The sequence below is a fragment of the Zonotrichia albicollis genome, chromosome 6, assembly GCF_047830755.1.
Source record: "Zonotrichia albicollis isolate bZonAlb1 chromosome 6, bZonAlb1.hap1, whole genome shotgun sequence".
In the NCBI taxonomy this organism is placed as follows: domain Eukaryota; kingdom Metazoa; phylum Chordata; class Aves; order Passeriformes; family Passerellidae; genus Zonotrichia; species Zonotrichia albicollis.
In genome coordinates, this window is record NC_133824.1 from 10,322,278 (window position 1) to 10,335,880 (window position 13,603).

A 13,603-nucleotide genomic window follows, 5' to 3' on the forward strand; every position below is an offset into this window, starting at 1 on the left:
GTAACTGCACTTGCCACGAGCATTTGAATGACCTGTCACAGGAGAGACTTGCCCTGCAAACAATCCCTGTGCTCTGCAGTCCTGTTAAATAATGCCTGTACTGAACCTGACTACAAGAATGATCTCACCCTGTGTATTGTTTTCTGTGGAGTGTCCACCATTATTAAGACTGCATGTCCTAGATCCCAGAGAAAGGCTCATGTAAGGAAACAATTATTTCCCTTTTCTTTCCAGCATGCATATTTTATTCCTGCTAGTTTTGTCAGCAGCATACAAAAGCTGGGTGCTGAAGCCTGCAGATTTCTTGTTCTCTCCTGACACCGAGTCCCACACATATCTCAGTCAGGGAGCAATTGGTCTCCTTTCATGTGTCCACTGTAGGAGTATACATGAGGGAAAGCCTGAAATAGGACCTTTTAATTTGACAAATGGGAAGTACAAAGTTGCTGGGTTGTCACTGTTGCTGGCTAAGGCAGCCCCTCTCAGCAGCATCTGGGCTTAGTTCAGCACATTCATATAGGTTTGAGTGAGCATGCAGTTTCTCCTAGTCACCAAAAGGTTCACAAATGGTCAGGAAAAGAGGTGAAAAAAAAAACTGGTGTTTAACTGTACCTTTCTCTCTCCATTGTTTGGTGGCAGCTGGGTAAATACCATCTTCTCCATGGTGTGCCTGCTGTCTAATGTAGTGTAAGGTCCTGTCCTGCCTCTGGAACAGCATCCACAAGGGGATTTGCCTTGCTTGCGTGAAAAGATGGTCAGATACTGCAATTGCCCCAAGTGCCCAGACTCCCAATACTGTTTCTTTTTCATGGAGAAAAAGAAAAGGCCATGTGGAGGAAGAATTTGAATGCTGGTCTGGGATTACTTGCTGAGCCTGCACTGTGCTCACTTTAAAGCAGCCTTGGTTGGGGTTGTGCTGCCTTGTGAAAGCAGCCCCAGTCCCCAGGGAGCAGGGGAATGGCAGGGAATGGAGGAAGGGGTCCCAGGAGGCTGGGAGCAAGCACAGGTGGGGTCTGCCACTGCCAGGGTCACGGACTCCCAAAACCTGAGGATTTCAAGGGTGTAAAACCCCACTGAGACTCAGCTCCTCCCTGCAGTATTTCCCAGTCTAGGAAAGGAGGGACGTGGAGTTGGACCACTTGGCTGAGGGAAATGAATAGAAATGAGAATGAAATGTTTATTGAATAGCTGTATTCACTTCAATGTGTTTTCCTGTTACCTAGAAACAAATCAGCAATTTCTTTGGATCTGATACCCAAAGAATGCACCTCTGAACTGACCTGACTGCATGAGTTCTGGCTGCACCTTGGTCTGCATGTGGGTTTGAGAGGTTTGGTCTGTGTCCAAAAGCAACCTGAATCCCTACAGTGCCTCTTGTTTTCTGAGTGGCTCTAATTGCTGAATTAAACAAAAATAAGGAAAAAAAAAAAAGCATACAAAGAATTTTTTGACTGCAATAAAGCCTGTTTGGTATTTCCATGCTTAGTATTGAAGTGACCCATCATTTGGATTTGTCATTTTAACCCACTTTGGTCCAAGAACTATGAAGAAACAATACTTTTTAACAGAAGCTGTACTACAATACATTACAAAAAGAGCTCACTCTCTCAGAGATGAAGATGTCTCCTTGGACTAATGTTCAGCTCCTGTATTTTCTGGCTTTTGGCTGATTTATCCATGCAGCCATAATATCATTTTATGTTTCATTTCCTAGCTTTCTAAAGGAAACAAGAAAAATAAAAATGTAATTTAATGCACTCCACAATGACTATTTAAGCATTACATCATCAGAAAGGCTGTCACTAATTAGTAAGTGGTCCCAATGATAAGACAGCATTACCTAGCAACTGCAGAGAAGTTATTAACCCTTTTCTCACTACTATATTCACCACTGAAGCTGGAAATAGCTTGTAGCAAACAAATGCATATGTCCAAATGTCTGCAAAAATTCCCGAAGCTCCTTCCCTCTTGTGATTATGGTGTGAACATTTTTCTCTGTAATTCTGAAAAGATGCCCAGTTCGGTTCTGCAAAAGGACATATGAGGCCCACACAGTTGTGCAGGCAGCTTCTGAGAAAAAAGGGAAGTGTGATGAATCATTCCAGGGCTACATGTGCCCTGGACATAGGGTGATACAGGGTTTTTTCACTAGCCTGGGGAATGATGACTGGTTAAAATATTATCAGGGCTCTCAGGAGGTATGCAGTTATTATTTGAACAGGTCATGATTCTTTGCAGCCCTCCTGAATGAACATCATTCAATGTTTTAGAGAACATTATGTTCATCCTATATGCTGCAAAGCAGAAAGTGGCAGTTAGCTGTAAGCCTTAAATTTAAGTAAAATTTATGTGAAGAAAGCAAATTAAATCTAAACACTGGTATGATTTACATTGGACTGGGCAAATCCTGAGGGATAAAGCACCTGGGGGCTACCTCCCAGGCTCACATCCTCTCCTGATCAATGCTACCAGTCCCTGAGTTGGTGCAACTTCCAGAAAAGTCCTGAGATGGCTTTTACTGCAGGACTGAAACCTGAAATCCACCCTGGGAATCAGAGCAAGGACCTCCACTGCAGCTGCAGTACAACTGCCTGCCAAGAAACCAGCAGCAGAAGCAAGTGCTGCAGGCTGCAAGAGTGTGGGAGAGGCACCAAGAGCCAGGTCTGCACACCCAGGACTAGGCAGGCTCCAGCAGGGCAGCATCTCTGTGGACTGTTGTCTTCTTAAGATTCAAGAGCATGCCGTCTTTTCCTGTGTGATCTTGCGCAAAATGTTCTTGTCCAGGAGATTGGTAGACACAGAGAGAGTTCAAACCCTGGTGTTTTCTGTGTGAATGAAGAGTGGAGGGGAAAGTGTGTGTCCTCCTGTTTCCCATGCCGCATTTGACAGGTTTCCAGGTCCTCAGAAAGATCTCTATGGTGATGTCAGTAGACTCCGTCTGTCTTCAAATACTGCCTTTTTTCTTTTTTTGTTTGAATACATATGCATAGCAAGAACACAACAGCCCAGTTTGTAGGTCTTTTCTTAAATTACATGGATGCAGTAGCCATGAACCAAGCAAGCTAGGAGATCAAGCAAGTGTGAGGAGAGCAAGAAAAATCCAGAAAAGAACAGCAAGAAGAGCACAGTAATTGCTTTTCAAGTCCCACAAAGATGGTCTGGACAAACATCAGTCTAATTGGAGCAATTCTTCAGTATTTTATTTCAAATAAATAAGCCGTCCAACTCTATTACATATGACGTTGTGTATTTGTTCCAATGATCTTTAACTGGGTAATAGGACTGCACTGCTTTGTGTGTTTTCATTCCAAATTACTAAAACAAGCTTTGTAAAGTCTCCCCAGAAAAACATGATGTCCTGTTAAATCACTACTCCAATACAATTATAAAAAAACCTGACTCTTATTACTCTGTTAGTTTCTCATAAGCTGTAATAAAGCAGAGCAATAACTACCCAGCATGAAGGAGTGAGCATTTCCAGCTAAAGTGCAGAGAAGTAGATAGGACCCAATTTGTGTTCTGCAAAGCCTCAAGCCAGCCAGAGGCTGACAGTCTCCCTCTCACTGACTTCACTAGAAATCTCTCAGCACCTCATAGGATTGCAGAGCACCTGGAAATATCGACCTCATCAGTGCAGCCCCAAGTGCTCAGTGCTCACATCAGCTGTTAACACAAATTATAGCTGAGGGGATACAGCATTGGTAAGAGCTAATCCAAACACTAGTGAGCACCTGCACTATTTCACTGAGTCAAATAGGGTGCACCCATTTAGCCATCCGTGAAAGTGTCATATCACAGCCATGCAGATCAAGCCATGTAAAATGATTTTGCAGTATTTCCATATCATAAAATATGTACATACACTGAATCCCACTGAAACACCAATCTTGTTGCCTACAAATACTGCTGATGCCTAGGAATTTACTGAGCCTTCCACAGAGCTTTTTGGACTGTCTTTAGGATCTGAGCCAAACCTCAGATCCTGAGCCTTCTTGGATGCTAGGATCTCTTTTATAGCACCACTCACAGTTGTTTCTCTTATTTTAATTTACCAGTTTCTTAATAGTGACAAGAAACTTGCTAGACACATATGCATTTTCCTTGAGGAGATTATTGCACGGTATATTTTTGAAGTTCCTTTGGTCTGTGACCTTGCATCCTCTAACATGATCCAGGTAGGCACTGGATTTACAGAATAGCACTGCATTGAAAAGAGGACTGATGTTTTTCCAGAATAGTTGCCATTCTGCAGTTGCTGTTCTCTTTTCAACTGAGATATTTCTGACTTTGAAAACCTGGTCCCTGGATAGTCTGCAAGGTATGAGTTAACTAGAGAAAATATTTTATATAACTTTATATTAACCCTACAGTTGCACAACAAGGTGATTAGAAACTTCTCTTTGACATATCCTGGAACTTGTTTACTTCCACATTTTGCATTTAATTTCTTTGTTCATTTTCATTGAAAGGAAGAAAAAAACCCACAAAAACCACTTATGGGTGAAGGCATAAAGGTGATAGTCAATCTCCTCCATAATATTAATCTTGAAGAGTGACCAATCCAAATATATTTGCTCCAAAATTGATGTTTTGCTTTTCATTTTATTTTCTGAGTTATAAAGGGGTGAGAAAAGGAGCTAGTAATGAAAGCTGGGCTTCATTCTTGGCCACAGCAGGAACTGGGAAGATCTCACCATGATTTATGTGCATATATCTTATATTTAATTTCCTTATCTTTTTAAGTGGGTTGTGAATAATTCAGGCAATGACTGTTTGGATAACAGAGTTTGTGCACCCCTGAAGATAGAAATCTTCTAATTACCCCATAACACATACAGCCTGGAACTCATAACACCAGGTTTCCTTATCCCACCTACCCACAGCCCAGGGCTGATCCCTATGCATGAGCCCTTTGCTATCCAGCTCCCAATTAGGTCTCAGCTTGTCCTTCAAGACATCCAACAAGGCTGACAGTGAAGATAACATCCATAAGAGGCCACTTGCCCTGGGGGAAGTCAACTGTCACTATCGAACTTGTTCCAGCAAAAAATTAAATATTTGGCATATGATAATAGCATACCTGTCACTATTGCCTCAGATCAGCCTTCAACCTCACCAGACAGAGGGTCATAAATCCTTATTGAGCTCTTCTTTTTATTTCCCAGTAAGTCCTCCTCTTTGAGCATTAGTTCTTGAGCTCATTGACCTGAGTACACACTTAAGAAATTCTGTTAGTTATCTAAAAAAGACAAAATGAAGGCAAGCAGAAGCTGAGTTAATCACTTGGACATATGGAAATAATGTGACAATGCTGTTTATATGCAGGCAGGCAGTTCCCTAATAGCATCACTGCAAAACACTCAGGGTATTTTAACTGGGAAAAAAAACCCCAAAACAAAGCAAGGGAGCTGCATAAGACAGCCAGAATTTGATGGATTTGATTGAAAGCTCTTCTGCTGCTTAGTTTGCTGTGGGCATAATGAGCATGATCTGTAATTGCTACACAATATTTAAAATCTACAGCCAAATTCAAGCCAAAAAATGAGACAACTTTTCAGTTAGGAAAGGGAGACTGGCTTGAAAAGGGAAAAACAACAATTTTGCCATAAATCCTTGCCATTATTCCAATGCCAGGAAACCTTTAATTTCCAAGGTAGGTTTACCCTGGGACCCTCCTTCCCATTTGTCCTTCTAGAATTATCCCTTGATCTAAATGACCATTCTTTTCTGGCATATGTTTTCCTGTTAATTTTTATAGAGACCAATTGTAAAAGTACTAAAGATGTCCATATTGACCCAGAAAGGAAAAAACAGTGAACTGTGTGACTGAGATAACATAAATAGCTGGGGGATGGGGAGGTTTAAAGGTGTAAAATTTCCCTCTGCACATGAATATCAAATATACTGTATTTGAGGATCAGAGGGATGTTGGGATCTCTGGCTTGTCAGAGTGACACCAAGAAGAGTTGGAAAGTCTCTTTTCCCAGCCTGGCGCTTGAAGAAGAAGTCATTTCTTGAAGAGCTTGAAGAAGCTCTTCATTTCTCGGTCTCAAGGTTGTTTATTGTATCTTATCTATAAAATTCTTTCTTCTGTCCTGCTGAGGTCTGTTCAGCAAGACAGTCCAGGCACACTGCCTGCCCCCGGGGCAGTGTTATGTCTTTATTCTAAAAACTACATATACAATATTTACAATTACTTTCCAATACCTATCACCTATGTTAGACAGTGAGCTTCTACTCTAAACCAATCTGTAAGTGCCAACATCACAGCAGAAGATGGAGGCCAAGAAGAAGAAGGAGAAAGGCAGGACATGCCCAGATCCCTCCATCTTGCCCCCCTGGATCCCCATTCTAAAAACCCCAAAATCTACTTTTTCACCTTGTGATACATTCACTATCATTCTACTTAATTTGTCATGGCTTGCAGATCTTCATCTAAGGTTGGTAACTTGCTCCACAGGTCATAATCAAAACCACAGGCATTTTGGGCTCTGTGCCAGGGTCTCTGAGCCTCCTGTCAGGGTCTTGGCAGGACAGAAAGAGGGATCCTGTCCCTCTGTCCTGGGTCCCAACAGAGAGAGATAGAGGCGTTTCATTTAATTAACAAGAAAGAAGTCACTAATAAAGTTTAAACCTGAATTTGCCAATTGTTTCTGATGGTTCAGCTGTCAATGTTTCCTTCACAAATGAAATTAAATGACGCTGTGTACAGCCAGCATCCAGCTGTAAGGCGTTTCCTTCTCTGTGCTTGTATCCCAGGTGGCAGCACCGGGAGCTGCTGAGCAGAGACCAGTTTCCCCCAGTCCTCCCCACCTGCCAGCATGCAAATGTCCTGTCACATTTCCTGGGCCAGCCATTTGGGTGCAGGGCCAGTGAGCCGCAGGTGCCGGGCTGGGGACAGCAATCAGATGGTGACAGGGTCCGGCCTGGTGGCTGCTCTGCTCCTGTGGGCACAGGGAAGCTTTGGAAGGAACCAGCTCCATGGCTGACTTCCTTGTGAAGGACAATAAAAGCAGTGAGTGGGGACCTCACACCAGCCTGTTTGCACAAATAATGATATCAACCATAACAATAAATCTCTTTTTCCAGCCCAGTCCTGTGAAGCAGCCAGAAGGGATTTCAAGTAATTCCCAGCAGCCAGAGCATTGTGTGGGGCTCTCATGGCTGGTTTAGGCTGGGCTCATCCCCTGCCTGTGCTTGGCACAAGCTGCAAAACCTGCCCAGGAAGTGAGTGGTGCCTGGCAGGTAGGTGGGCCCAAGTCTGCAGCAGGCCAGCATGTGTGCCACCACAGCAGTGAGTCCCTGTCCCTCCACAAAGGGTGACAATGCAGGCCAGCATGTGTGTCACCACAGCAGTGAGTCCCTGCCCCTCCACAAAGGGTGACAATGCAGGCCAGCATGTGTGTCACCACAGCAGTGAGTCCCTGCCCCTCCACAAAGGGTGACAATCAGGACACTTGGCCAAGCCCTGCTGCTAGAGCAGCCCCTGGTTGCCACTGCACCACGCGGAGCCTTGGGCTCTGTTTGCAGGGTGGCCTGCAGAGCCACGTTGTTTAAAGTCACTGCTGTGAGTCCTCAGCCTGCTGAAAACAAGGACATCTCTTTAGCAGCTGGAGTAGCACCAGACTGGGAGACAGTAGGTCCCCCACCACAGCAACCCCTGGGAAAGGGAAATAGGCAACCATAGGTGAGGTAACATTACAAGGAGGTCTCCTCTGCAGACTGAGAGCAGACATTTGCTGGCAGTAACTCAACTTACAAGTCATATCTGAACCAATGGACTTGGGCTGGATGTTTCTGCACCATATTCCTCTCTCTGGACTATTTCCTAAACTATTCAAAATGAGGAAAGTGCTTGCACTTGATTTTGCCACTAGGTGTTAATTTGGGACCTGCTATACCTTTTTTGTAGTCTCTGTTTCACTAGTTTTAAAACTGGTGGGATGAAAAAGAAAAATAGGGCTAGAGGTTAAAAAAGGAACGGAAAAATATAGTTCTGTCTTTTAAACGACTCATAAGTGTTCCATATATGTTTTAAGCTCTTATCTGACAGTTTTCAATCAACTAGCTCATATTCAATCTTAGTCCCTTGTAAGATAAGTCCTAAACTCAGGTCTGCTAATATTTTAGAATTGAGGAGAACTGCAAGTGGGAATAACTGGATATAGAGCAAACACCCTAAAAAAGTAGTACCCAGCTTGGAAACATGGATTGCAGCACAGGAGACAGAGTCAGCTTTGAAGACTAGGCAGAAAGCCAAGCCATCCCTAGTCATGGCTGGAACTGGAAACACAAAGGATTGCATCCCACTCCTCCCAAGTCACTGCTCCCTAAACCCTTGCTCAGCTTAACACAGGCTGTGGCAGCTTTGCCTCTGCAGCAGGACTGCTATCATTTGCAGTAGGTTGCATTCCCAAGGCCATTTTCATGTTTCATCTATTTTTTATCTATTTTAGATCTTCCCTCACACACTTCTGCCCCCACTTGCCTCTATTCTCTGCAGGGATTCTCCCAGAGCTGGCTCTACAGAAATCTCTCATCATCCTTAGCAGAGCTCTTCTGTGTGAGTGCTTTGCCAAACACACTCATCTTTTATTCCTCCCTAAGTCCATCAGTCAGGCTTTTCTACCTTTGTTTGTGTCAGTAACACCTTTTTCCTTTTAAATCTTTCTTATCTTTTTATAATACAAAATTAAGTTAAACCACAAAGCCTCATTTTGTAAAACTTTGTCTGACCTAGATGGCCAGAATCAAAGAAATTCTGAGCTAATGATGAATCTGCCTTGTTCAGCTAATCATGCCTAATTGCCAGAGTTCATGGGCACTGAGCTGTCAGTGCAGGAACAGAACAAAATGATCACAGAGTGGTCCTCTCGCTGGTTTGTGCTGAAAAGAGTGATGAACTTTTCTTATTTGGAAACATAAAATTGAGATAAAATTTGCTGGAAGGTGATAAATTTGCAAAATGGGTCAAATCCCAGACTGAAATATTTAACAGCAACCAATTCACTCAGCAAGAAGTCTACCAAATTCATTAGAAAATCTGCAGGTAAGAGGACTTTGCCAACCTAATAGAGTAAAACTGAAGAGATGAAATAAATTCCCAAACTAGCAGTCAACAATGTACAGCCAGCAATAGCCCTAAAAAAATGGTTCTATTTTCTCCCCTATTCAGCTGGGTGACCTAATGCTGGTTCCAATTGTTATTGTATTAACTGTTCATATTAATTTAATCTCAAATTTGGTCAAGACAATACCTGGCATGTTGTAAATCACTAAAAATACCTACATTGCCATACAAGTAGATTATATGACCTCTGGGTAATATCTTAGGAACCAAAGCTGCATGTGAGGCACAGTATTGCTCTAGTAATTAACAATCTGCAAACAGATAGCTTCATATTTCATCCTTGAACTAAAACCATCATTTGACAAGCCATGTGAAGTAGCTTGCATGTGATGGACATTAATTGTAGACTAGAATCGGAGTTGTTCCCTATCCTATTAAAAAGAGAAACACTAAATTACATTCCATTATTTCTTAGTAAGCAATGTACTGCAAAAGTCTGGAAAAGGTACCTAGCTATATATATTTTATTAGATACTACCTTTTCATTTATATATATTCTCTAGTGGCCACAGCTTTGCTATGAAAAAGCTTTTTGCCACATCTGAGAAGGAAGGTTATTTTCCCCCAAATAGCAACTACCTATTGTATGGAATCAGGTCTAATGTGTTTAAGTACAGAGTACTAAAATGACATTATTATAAATATGGCTTCATAAAACTTCAAACTACCCCAATAATTTAATATCAGTGCAATCAAACTTTATGTGACTTTTTGTGTGGGCAGACTTCTGCAGTTGAGAGCTTCTTGCTTGTACTTTTTCTGTGTGGGTACTACTGCAGTAGTTTATCTAATAGTAACTGATGTCCTAATCTAAAGCTGCCTATTAACAGAGTTAGGTTCAATGAGGTGGGATTTGTAGAATAGGTAAAATGTGTCATGATACATAAGAAGAGATGGAGATTAGGGAAGACAAATGGAGAGGAGGGTTGGTAGGAGAAAAGGGCTGGGAGGGATCTCTGTGTCAGACCCAGGTATAATTTTCCTCCCCGTTTCAGATTTATTCTGCCCCACATTATAGCCCTAAGTTCAAAAGACAATGCATTGATGTCTGCTGGGAACAACCCATGTGCAAAGACTGTCCCTTATAAATCTGCCACATTTTAGATTCAAAATGGCTGAATATCAGTGGTGGATGAAGTGACTGCCTAAGCTTACATCTAGTGTGATTCTGCTCAAAAATGGACAGCAAAGCTCTTTGTGAGTGCAAGAAGGTATGAGAGTGGTGCAGAAGATATGAGTGGTGCACTCCATGTTTACAAAAGCCGTAACTCTTCTGAGACAAAAGCAGTGTTTCAGGGAAGAGGTGAGGCAGAGCAGGGGACCCTCACAGGCAGCACTGTGGTGGACTTCCAACAGCTGCCTCACCCTAGACTATGTATCTCCAGCTTGCAGCTTGGGGCAGCCTGTGCTGGCTGTATCTTCTTTTTTGCAACTACAGCTCTTTGCTGCTGTGAGTCAAGCAAGTCAGGCAAGGCTCAGATCCACACCTGAAACCTGGGGCCTGAGCAGAGCACAGCAAAACTTTAGTCTGTGCCCTGACCTGAGCGATCACCCTCTCTTAGGCAACACAGAGAATAAAGTTGTTTGGTGAGAAATCAACTAATTAGGACCAAAAGTTGTGGAAATGGAGATCTGGAAGAAGATACATCATTGGCAGCCCTTATTAGTGAGAGAAATAGATGGTTGCTGTCTTGGGCTGGGGTAGAGTTCATTGTCTTCATAGTTGCTTGTATGGTGCTCGGTTTTGGATTTGTGACACAAAAAATGTTGATAACAAAGGGATGGTTTAGCTATCACTGAGCAGTGCTTGCACAACATCAAGACTTTTTCAGCCTCTCACCCCACCCCAGCAGCAAGCAGGCTGGGGATGCACAAAGGGAATGCAGCCAGGTGAGCTGACTTAACTGTTCCAAGGGAACTGCCCAGAGAAGCTGTGGATGCCCCACCCCAGGCTGGATGGGGCATTGAGCAACCCAGTCTAGTGGAAGAGGGTTGGAACTCGGTGATCTTTTAGGTCTCTTCCAACCCAAACCATTGGATTTTTTCCATACCATAAGGTATCATGCTCAGCAATAAAGTCTGGGGGAAGAAGAAGGAAGGGGGGATGTTGCTGGAGTTATTGTGTTTGTTTTCTCAAATAATCATGTGGGATGAAGCCCTGCTTTCCTAGGGATGGCTGAACACCTGCCTGCCCATTAGAATTAATTAGTGAATTAATTCTTTGTTTTGCTTTATTTGTGCATGTGCATAATCTTTCCTGATCAAATTGTCTAAATCTCAACCCATGAATTTTCTTGCTTTTATTCTTCTGATTCTCTCTCCCATCCCACAGGGGAGGGGAGCAAGCCAGTGGCTGGGTGGGGCTGAGTTCCCAGCTGGGGTTAGCCCACTACTGCAGAAATGAAAAAGGAGCAAGGACTGTGGGACAAGGAGACCTAGAAAAGTCTGAGAGGTACAAGCTGGGCCCAACATGGATAGAGAATAAAATGGAGAGGAAGGGAGCAGGCAGGACAGGAAGAGAACAGGAGGTACGGGGTCATGGTTACAGGGAATGTGTGGAAAAGCTTAGGACTGTGAAAGCACAGCTTCCTGCAGAGCTCTGAGCTGCTCCCTCAGTCCTGAATCCACCTCTCCTCTGCAAATCTGTGGGCAAAGCTCTCCCTCCCATGTTGGGCTGGCTGAGGAAGTGAAGGAGCTTTGCTCACTGTTCCTCAAGAGGTCCCAGAGGTCTGTGAGGAACCCCCTGGCAGCAGCTCGGGTGGTGACTCACTGGGGTGTCACCATGATGCCACACAACCGAGTTTCCTGTGCTGGGGGTGTAGTTCTGCTTTCCCTTTTGTGGTAATAAATTACAGGATTGAAACAGCAACGAAAGTACAAGGTTATGCTGCAAAGCACAGAGTGCTGCAACTGAGGGGGTTTGCCACTTTTATTCCCCTATTCTCCTCTCACAACCCATCACCTCCACCAGCATCCCCCTATTTTGTGGTCCTAGCATGAAATTACCCTGTTTTCTTCAGTTTGTTCTCTTCCCTGCTGCTCTGGGCATGAATTGGTTTGGCGCAATGAAAGAAATGCTGCATAGTTGATGTATTTTCTTTTTTTGCATGAGCAAGGCAACACATAGCGAGTGATATGGGGGCTGAAAGAAGGCGGCTGACCTGCTGGGCAATGCAGGCCATGGCTGCCCTGGAAAACAAGTGCTCCTGGAGCCCTCTGTGGGGTGGGATCGACCACTCAGACTCTGCTGTCTACAGAGAGACGCCTCTTCCAAGAACATTGGACTACAATGGCCTGACCCAGAGGCTTAGACTGGTTTTCAGACTTGAAAGATGCTCTTACTGACAAGGTGTCTTTGTAGCACACATAAGGCATGATTATGATTCTGACAAATGAAAATGTCTCAGATTGAACTCTCAGAAATACCTCTTTGGAATTCAGTGCACCTCGGCTCCTTTTGTTTGGGAGGATAAAGCATGTCCTCAATTCACTGTGTGTCCTTAAAAGAACACAGCATTTGTGAACCACTCAGACACCTAAGAGCCATAAGAAAATAATAATTCTGACTTTGGAGCAAGGGCTGCATAGTGAGTAGTGACTCGAGTATGGATAGAATGATGCATTCAAAGGGAAAGTTGCAATGCAATGCTTAGTACATGGATGGAAAGATGCTGAAGGCAGTATAGAATGAGATCAGACAGTGCCATGATGTTTTGCAATAGGCCAGTCTCGAGTTTCATGGATAACCTTAATTGTTTGGGATTTTTTTTAAATCTGAGTACCTAATTTTGTAGCTCTAACACCATTTTTTCTTCGATAGTATTTTCCATGCGTGCAAGTGTTTAATACAGAAAAGAATAATAACCTGAGCTACTTAAGAAATTACTTTCCTCTACAAATTAATTTGATGGAAAATAAATCAGCAAGGCTGTTTTCACACTTTAGCTATGTTTTTGCAATTGTGTGATAGTGCAAGATATCTTCTTTGATACTAAAAATCTGTTGTACTTACTGATTTAGTTTACTGATTGAATCTACTTGTCTTTAATTCAGCTATGTAAGGTGGACACCATCATACACACTGATTGTCGGGCATCTGGTATATTTGTGTAGGAATTTTTATTTATTAATATCTAAAGAAAAAAATTAGTTATTAGGAAATATCTATCAAATTTTATGTCAAAACCTTTGAGAAACTAATTTTATTGATGCTGCACAGAGATTCCTAGACAGCTAAATACTCTGAGCTAAAATTTCACTTCACAAGATATTCAGTCAAGCCTCAGTAAAATTGTGGTCATATTTGTCTCCTAATAGAATGTCTGGAGGAAATTATTATTTTAAATTTTTTTTTTTTTTAAAGCTGAGAACAAGCAGAGCACATTTGGCAAGTTCTGATCAGCAGCAGGATGATAGCTTTTCCGGGTTATTTTCAGGTAAATATTAAGTTAGCATGGAGCAAGGTGGAGCTAT